This window comes from Cyclopterus lumpus, chromosome 15 (genome assembly GCF_009769545.1).
Source record: "Cyclopterus lumpus isolate fCycLum1 chromosome 15, fCycLum1.pri, whole genome shotgun sequence".
In the NCBI taxonomy this organism is placed as follows: Eukaryota; Metazoa; Chordata; class Actinopteri; order Perciformes; family Cyclopteridae; genus Cyclopterus; species Cyclopterus lumpus.
The window spans coordinates 2,385,672-2,394,988 of NC_046980.1; the positions used below are offsets into that span (position 1 = coordinate 2,385,672).

A 9,317-nucleotide genomic window follows, 5' to 3' on the forward strand; every position below is an offset into this window, starting at 1 on the left:
CACGCAGACCAGGCGATAAGAGTCATGGAATCAGTGTGTGTGTGTGTGTGTGTGTGTGTGTGTGTGTGTGTGTGTGTGTGTGTGTGTGTGTGTGTGTGTGTGCGTGTGTGTGTGTGCGTGTGTGTCGACGTGTGACAAATAAGAAGTGCTGGAAAGCCTCGTCACCGACTGTGAGATATGGAAACTAAACAGTTGGGGATGCTCCAGCCTTTTGTCAGCCTCCCTCCCTCCCTTCCTTCCTTCCTTCCTTCCTTCCTCCCTCTCTTCCTCCTTCCCTCCCTCCCTCCCTCCTTCCTTCCTTCCTCTCTTCCTCCCTCCCTCCCTTCCTTCCCCCCCTCACCCAACAGGTTTTAGTCCAGCTATGGAAGCACCACGCTGTCCGTGGTGCACCTCCTTGCTGTGTTGATACCCCTCACAGAAGCATGTGTTGCCTCCTCTCTGTGTGTGTGTGTGTGTGTGTGTGTGTGTCCACTGGTTAACTGATGTGTGTTCTTTTGCATGACGAGAGACTGAATCCAACGCGAGGACCAGACGCCGCTGTGCAGGTGACCCAGCAGGTGGTACCACACATTTACTCTCTTCAAATACATCTGATGTCGTCTCAGCATAAATACATTAACTGTGTACACACACACACACACTTGTGTTATTATACCAGAGAAAGAAACACCTTCTTGTGACTCGAGCCTCGAGGATTCGTCCTCTCGTGCGCACAATGCCGAACAAAGAAGAGCGGCTCGCTCTCTTTCACACGACACCGGTTTGAGAGACATATATATATATACACACACACATATATATATATATATATATACACACACACTCCGGCTTGTTCCGGAGATAAAGAGATACGAGCTCTGCATTGACTGTTTCCTGATGTCTTCACACGCACCTCAGAGGTATTGGCTCAGTGGGGAAAACTCAATCTCGGCCTTATCGCTGAGGACCGCAGGGCGGGCGGGCGGGCGGGCACACACACACACACACACACACACACACACACACACACACACACACACACACACACACACACACACACACACACACACACACACACACACACACACACACACACACACACACACACACACACACACACACACACACACACACACACACACACACACACACACACACACACACACACACACACACACACACACACACGATTCCGGTCCTTTAAATCATTGAGACCACAACATGTGATGAATATCGAGATGAAAACATTCAAATATATTAAGACATTAGAACAGCATCACCAACGTCTCCGTACCTGCTCAGGTGTTTTGTGCTCGTTTGTGCTCGTCTCTTCGTTTCTTGACACATTTTCCCATCAATGTGATACAAGTTACAAGACAACCGGTCGACGGACTTCTGGATCGACGCGATTCAGAACTCGTTTAAAAGCGTCCATTCGTTCTCGTCCGAAGTTCATCTCTCAAGAGACTTTCACACGAGACACTTAACCTTTGACCTCCATCCCTCCGTTTCTCTCGTCTCACGTTCCTATCCTTCCATCTCTCGCTCAGGCCAATAATTAAATAATAAAAAAAAATAAAAAAACAACAACAGAGGAAACCGAGCGAGTGACTAGAGAGGCCACTTGACATTTCGTGCTGACATTTGAGCCTTGTCGCTTTAGCTGTGGAACATAATGACGCCCCCCCCTCCCCCCCCCCACCCCAACCGGAGAGGAGGAAGATGGGGAGAAGAAGAAGAAGAACTCTCCACCTCCTATCTCTCTGCAGATTACACCCTCGGCTATTAGACTAAGCTAATAGGGCATGTAGATACGTTATGAATGAATTTGCTAAATGCACCAAACACTTAAGAAGAGGGGATTTAGCAGAAAGGAGGGACGTGGGGGGGGGCAGGGGGGGGGTCTTGAAAATAGGAAATACTTAAGGATATGCAAATACCGCGGCGCAAGAATGGAATTCAACAGATTTCAGTAGGGACAGCGAACAATGGAAATGTGCTCCATTTCCCCGGATGCTTCATGTCAATCAATGTGAGTGAGTGTGTGTGTTTGTTAGTGTGTGTGTGTGTGTGTGTGTGTGTGTGTGTGGGGGGGGGAGTTTGTGACAATGTGTAAAATGAAAGGGAAGGACAATGCAGAAGTTTAATTTATTATAGAGAGAGAATGGGACTATTAATACGCTCTCTCTGTCTGAGCCCAGAAAATAAATACGTGTGTGTGTGTGTGTGTGTGTGTGTGTGTGTGTGTGTGTGTGTGTGTGTGTGTGTGTGTGTGTGTAGGAGGAACAGGGGGAAAGAGAAAGACAGAAAAAGAGAGCTGGTAGAAAGAAGGGAGGGGCTGATGGCTGTATGCTGCCCCCTAGCTGCAGCTCAGTTCAACTGCAGAGCGTCGTTCAAGACCAACAGTTCGCTCTGACTCACAGATGTGCGACACGTGTGACATAAATAATAGTAATAATAATAGTAATAATAATAATAATAATAGTAATAATAGCAATCCAACCCTCCTCATTAATTAAGGACTCTGGGTGACTTCTTGGTTCACGTCGGGTGTGATTGTGAGTCCCGGTCCTGCCCCCCCCCCCTCCCCCCGGTGCCAGCTGGCCCTGGAATCGATCCACAGATGCTCCCCTGGTGGGGGGGCAGGGGTCAGGACAGGAGGGGTGCCCGGGGGTTCCTGCTGAATCCCTCTGCCCCCCAAAATGCCAATGGGACGGGGGCCCGGAGGACGGAGGGGGCCCGGAGTCCCCTTTGTCACCGAGAGATGGATTAATTAGGCCGAGTGCTGAAACAGGAAGCCGGCTTCTCTGTGCGGATGAGGTCGGACACACAATAATAAAATAAAACGCACACACACACACAAATCAGATAATGGCGTTTTTAACGCGGGTCACCAGTCAATTGGCGTTTCATTTTAATGATCGGCGTTGCACATTGATCCACGTACTTCATCATCATCATCATCTATTCCAGAATTTCTGGTTTGGGAACGAATGTTTTCGTTATTTTTCACCTGAATCAGGTTTTACGGGGACGTGGAACGTAGACGTAGACGTAGACGTAGACATAGACGTAGACGTAGACGTGGTACGTCTACCGACGGCTTCTCAGAAGGAGAAACAACCAATTTGTCCATAACTGCAGCGAGCGAGTGTGTGTGTGTGTGTGTGTGTGTGTGTGTGTGTGTGTGTGTGTGTGTCGATGTTTAGTAAACTGTTGAGGTTGAAAGAAGATAAAAAATAAAAAAAAACGTTGGTATCACCGTGATGATGATGACGGTGACGATGAAGCTACGTGACGAATCACTGGTTCCACACAAAGCAGATGATTATCGGACTCTTAAGCTGCCACGAAACAAAAACAACCCCAAACTGGCTGAAAGAGGGACAACCGGAGGTCAGTTTCACTCCGTTAAGACGAGTCACATGTTTCAGGACTTCCTCCTCCTCCTCCTCCTCCTCCTCCTCAACGGGCCTCACGACTCAATTCACTCTATAGAATAACCCTGAGGTGGCACCGATTAGCCCAAAATCAGCTGGCTGTGGTTGATTTCAGCAGTCAGCAGATTGTGTGTGTGTGTGTGTGTGTGGTGCTATTCGTCTTGCCTCAAGGTCACCGTTATTGGAAATGGAGACATCCAATGTGCTCACATCTCTCTTTGAATCCGCTCACAATGGAGCGATTCCTCTGTGTCAATTTGGCCTCCCCTGATAACTGATAACGGCCTTTTTTTACAAACCACCTATGAATACTGCACTCTATAGGCACACACACACACACACACACACACTCAGATTAAGACCAATTTATTCATCTGCTACTATTATATGTGAGGATTTATTTTTTCCCCGAGCAGTGTGTATTTTAAAAAAAAGGCAACAAAGAACATAAAAGGCAATACTATCAGTGCGGTTATGTGAATTACAATAACAATGGTGTTAATAATGGAATGAACTGTGCAAATGGCTTTTATGTGTATCATCACATTGACACACACACACACACACACAGGATTTCTCTTCTCTAGGAGAACCACGTCGTCCTTGTGGATCAAGTTTTTTTTAAGTTAAACTTCTCTCTTGATGTATTCCCTCAGTAAACATTGTAAACATTAGTTTTTGGTCTCAATCTCTAGTTTCAAGTCTTCTTCAATACAGCGTGATGTTCATTTAGTAAATTATGGTCATTTAGAGTCAAACAGACCATAAAGGAGGGGATGCTTTAGGGGCGGGGCAACAAGGTGATTGGCAGACGTATACGGCGTCTCTAGGTCACTCCTCCTCACTTCCTGTTCAATGGTTGCAGAAAAGAACGTCCATAATCCAAGATGGCGGCGAACTAAAGGGAGGCTTCAAAACTGTGGTACGTGAACTACGTCCACTTCTCATATACAGTCTATGGTTACACACACACACACACACACACACACACACACACACACACACACACACACACACACACACATTTCTCTGAGCGCCACAAGGTTGACAAACAGTGGCAGCAAAGCGAGAGCAGCGAGAGATTGAAGAGAGCGGATGAGTCACAACAAGAGGCGGATTAGGCTCGTTTTAAAAGGCAGATTACAGCTTTTGGTTTAGAACGACACCGAGCACAAAGAACCTGGATCTGGGACAGACCGGCGTCTCCAGGAGCGACCAGTACAGAGGTAAACAAACAAACAAAACAACAACTGGAGCCTTACAATCTGAAAACACACTTGTGACCACCACATGGGCCAAATGATCCCTGCTCTTATGCTTGAAGGCGTCGCATTGTAAAAACCTTGTTTAACTCGCCAATAATCTGCATCTCCAGTTATCGCACATATTGATGATCAGTCGACGGAGAAAACATAACCGTGTGTGTGTGTGTGTGTGTGTGTGTGTTAGAAGGAGGGAGAGAGAGGAATGTCTTTAATGCAGGGTTGCCTCTGATGGCAGCAGATGAAAGGAGGAGAGTCACAAACCAACCAGCCCTTAAAAGGTCTAATCCGGACTGGGAGAGGAGGAGAGCGTTTTACTGGGACCAGCCTCGCCGGGCCAAAACGCACACAGCAACGGTCCAGAGGGTCAACGACATTAATGAAACCTGCAGACGGAAACGAGGTCACGCTGGACTCGTGTACTTATGTCTGTGCTCGGCTTGACCGCCTGACACACACATGGACATTAAAGCCATTAAACAGAAATAAGAAGCACGGTCGACTGCACCGGGATTACAGGAAGAGCAACGCATGTTTATACCAATGTATAAACAGTTGAGCCCTAAAAGTCATTTCTGTAGCGTGAAGAAACGGTCAAAAACTAAGCTAGGAGATCTAAGCTACGATGACATAAACGAACGATATTATATATTATACACGCCGGCCACTTGCCAAAGATATATCTGCTCACCATCGAACAGAAATAATAGTAATCCATCAAACGGACGGTAGATTAAATCTTGTTTTATTCAACCAACAGTCGTCCAAAACTCAAAGAAATTAAACGCACAGTTCCATTTAAAAACATTAAAAACATTAAAAGCAGCTCCTCCACCCCGAGGAGCCGGGAAACAAGAAGCTGTTCGCCATCTTTGTTTTTTTCCCGATAAATGACAAAAAACGATCGTCTCGACCATTATTTTTTTTAAAAACAACAGCGATCGTTTTCTAACTCGCCCGCAATCGTAATTCATAAACCGGCAGAAAATGCTGAGACGGACAGCGAGCCAATATCTGGTATCTTGTCTTTCTGTTCCTCCCACCCTGCCTCCCTCCCTCCCTCTCTCTCTCTTCCTCTCTCGTCTTATCGGCGTGTCCAGGGTGCCCTCCTCTCTTCCGACTCTCCGGGTCTTTCTTTTGGGTGGCCCTCAGAGCCCCCCACACACACACACACACACACTCAGACCCGGAGCATGCACTTCAGACAGGGGGCTAATGGGAAAATAAATTACCAGCAGGCAAAAGCCCTGTCTCTGCACTTCTGCTGGAGAGAGAGAGAGAGAGAGAGAGAGAGAGAGAGAGAGAGAGAGAGAAAGAAAGAGACACGAGGGGGGGGCGGTCAAGAAATGGAATGAGAGATGGTACAGAAGACGGGAAAAAATGAAAAGACAGAGAGGTGGATAGCAAGAAGACTGATGGAAAGAGACGTGGAGAGGAGGGTGATGGAGAGAGAGAGAGAGAGAGGAGAGAGAGAGAGAGAGAGAGAGAGGAGAGAGAGAGGTCGATGGGATTATAGCAGGAGTTCATTCCTGGTCTATGAAGTGCCTCATCATCACTTTTTCCACCATCTCTGGCCATCACAGACCTAAAATGGCCAACAGCATCACCACAGCCGCTGAGCCGACAGCCCCCCCCCCCCCCCTGATCTCACGACGACGTGCAGCCAAAGATAATGCTAAACTTAGCGCTGCGGTACACCTCCCCAGCTTGTTTGAGCGTCGCTGACGGATAACGAAGAGGCTCAAGGGGTTCGGCTCAGTCTGGATCCTCTTCATACCAAATGATGATTTCCAGGTGAAGACAACGCCGGGACTTTTCTGTCCTCACTTTGGTTTTAGCTGTTTTTTCGGTCGGCTGCTGAGATCTGACAGAGCTATGATAGGGCCCTAATCCAGAGCAAAGCTGATTTGCTTAGAGAGGGGGGGTTTAGATGGCCTGCGACAAGAAACAATTGCCCCAAGTGAGAGTCGGCCTCTCTCCAACCCTGCTCCATGACAAAGGTGTCCTCTCCATGCTAAGTGACAAATCTGGGGAGACAAAGAGCATTAGCGGGGTGACGCTCTGCTCCAGCGCCTCCGATTGTGGCCAACTCAAAGAGAATCTAATATGGATTTTAAAAAGAGGAGAGGGAGCGATTACAATGAAAGAGAAACAATGAACACCTTCTACCAGGAGGGAATTAGTGGAGGGATTGGATAAGGAGCCGGTGTGTGTGTGTGTGTGTGTGTGTGTGCACGGGTGAGCGCTTGTTCTTTGAAATTCCTTTTTCCACGAAAGAACAATAGGGTTCCCCAATTCTGTTTATGTGCATCTATATGTGAGACACACACACTCTCATATCCGAGTGTGTGAATGCGGATGAGCCATTCGGTTTATGATCATTTACGGAAAGAGACTCGTGAAACTTGATATTTGTAGCGCCTTGTAGCTAACGAGCATCAAGGGGGTCAAAGGTCATCCTGCTCCTCAGCTCATACCAGAAGGGCTGCTGGAGACATGTGAACCAGAGGAGGTGAAGTACAATTCATTTGATGCAGACTGTGTGTTTATCTGGACCTATGTTTACTAGAAGGAACTTTCATTTTGTGTTGGTTCTGGTGCCCCATGTGGTCTAAAGTGGTAGTGTTGGTTCTGGTGCCCCCTGTGGACTAAAGTGGTAGTGTCTCTAAGCAACAGGGTCCCTTTACAAAACCTGCTATTTTACTGCAGCGGGGTCTGACAGTCTGCCCCTCTAAGTCCTGGTTCTGGTTCTCCCGTGCCCCCCTTCCCTCCAGCGGGTCCAGCAATACGTTCTGGGTCTCCAGCAGCGTGACCCAGCTCTGCTCCTGGAGGAGGAGGAGGAGGAAGAGGAAGAGGAAGAGGAAGAAGAGGAAGAGGAGCTGCCGGGAGCTGAGCTCTCCTCCTCCCTCCGGAGCTCCGACTGCAGGTCCAAGGCTGCAGGTGAAGCCGGGTCTGGGTCTGTCCACGGTGGACTGGTCTCTGCTGGATCTGGGTCTGTCCACAGTGGACCGGTCTCTGCTGGATCTGGGTCTGTCCACAGTGGACTGGTCTCTGCTGGATCTGGGTCTGTCCACAGTGGACTGGTCTCTGCTGGAGGCCCCGGCGTAGTTTGAACTGAAGGAGTTTCTGGCGAACCTGCATGACGTCATCTGGTTTCACCAGAAACTCCATAGAAATATAAATCTTCTCACCGATGGTCTCGTTATTTACGTCGTTCATCGGGATGAAACGTTTAGTAACAAGTTAAAAGTTCACTACAGTAATTTTAAAGAACATTGAAAGGTGACACACCCGATACAAGCTCCTCTCTCACCTCGGAAATGTGCCCTTCGCCACATCTCCCACATGTGTGTGTGTGTGTGTGTGTGTGAGTGTGTGTGTGTACATTGACTTCCTGACCCCGTCCTCTCTGGGTGCGGTTCTCCGAGTACAGATTTATATCCCAAACGGAGACAGAGACGTGTTTGGGGATCAGTCGAACTGTCAATGGCCGGCTTAGCGCTGGCACCGGAGCACATCACAAGACCCTATTCATTGCCACTTAGCAGAACAGTCGCCTCAGTTTGCCAGTAACTGTGTGTGTGTGTGTGTGTGTTCACTCCCTAAAATGCTCATACACAAGCGCACACTCGCACGTACTCACTGCGAGCGGATGTCGAAGAGATAATGTCAAATAAGTCACCTTGTACACAAGTTTAACAAAGTTCATCACCAACCTCTGCACATATCCTGTCACCACACACACACACACACACACACACACACACACACACACACACACACACACACACACACACACACACACACACACACACACACACACACACACACACACACACACACACACACACACACACACACACACAGCGGGTCAAGCTTGTGGATAAACAGGGGGATTTGCAGAGGGCACTGTGTTGCGGGCCACACAGGGCCTGTCTCCATCGCGAGCAGCCATCTTAAGTCGCACGGGGGAGGGGGAAAAATAAATAACCGAGAGAGATGGAGATAAAATAAAAATAAAAACAAAACCGTTCCTACGTCGTCGCGGCAACCGCTCGACCGCCATTCGTCGGCACGTGAGACGTGATGTCAAAACAAGGTGAGGATGAAGACGGGTGAGGAAGAGTCCGGTTCGCTGGCAGGATGTGAAGCCGTGAAGGACGACCTCGAAGAGAGTATTTTACATGAGACACGAGAACGTAAAGAACCACAAGGTTCTGCAGCTCGAGGGGGGAACACGGAACCATTTAAAGTTAATTTAAATTTAAAGTATTGCAAAATAGTCGCACACTTGTAGCTACGATGCACAATATGTTTAATAATTTACAAACATTTCGACATCAAACGTTGGTAAATTATTAAATATCATTTTCCTTCATTTGTTTTAACAATTCTGTATGAGACACATCTTTTTTGTCCCTTAATGCAGCATAAAAACACCCAGAATGCAACGGTTGTGTCGGTTTTAAAGTATTAAAAGAGGCGGTTAAAAGCTATTTAAGTGGACGTTTAAAAAATAAAATTAAAATAGATGTTTACGATGTGGAAACGTGTAGCAGACGAGACATGAGGCGTGCGTCATAAACCCAACAGCCAGTATCAGACGTTGGTTATGAGTCACATGACTTCACTGGTC

At 47.7% G+C, this 9,317-nt stretch overlaps 1 protein-coding gene across 3 annotated transcripts in view; it reads right to left on the reverse strand.

Annotated features, from left to right (window-relative positions):
• ehbp1 (EH domain binding protein 1) overlaps nt 1-9,317 on the reverse strand; it is a 118,106-nt gene that overhangs the window by 87,163 nt on the left and 21,626 nt on the right. The gene's annotated exons all lie outside the window — the stretch shown is intronic.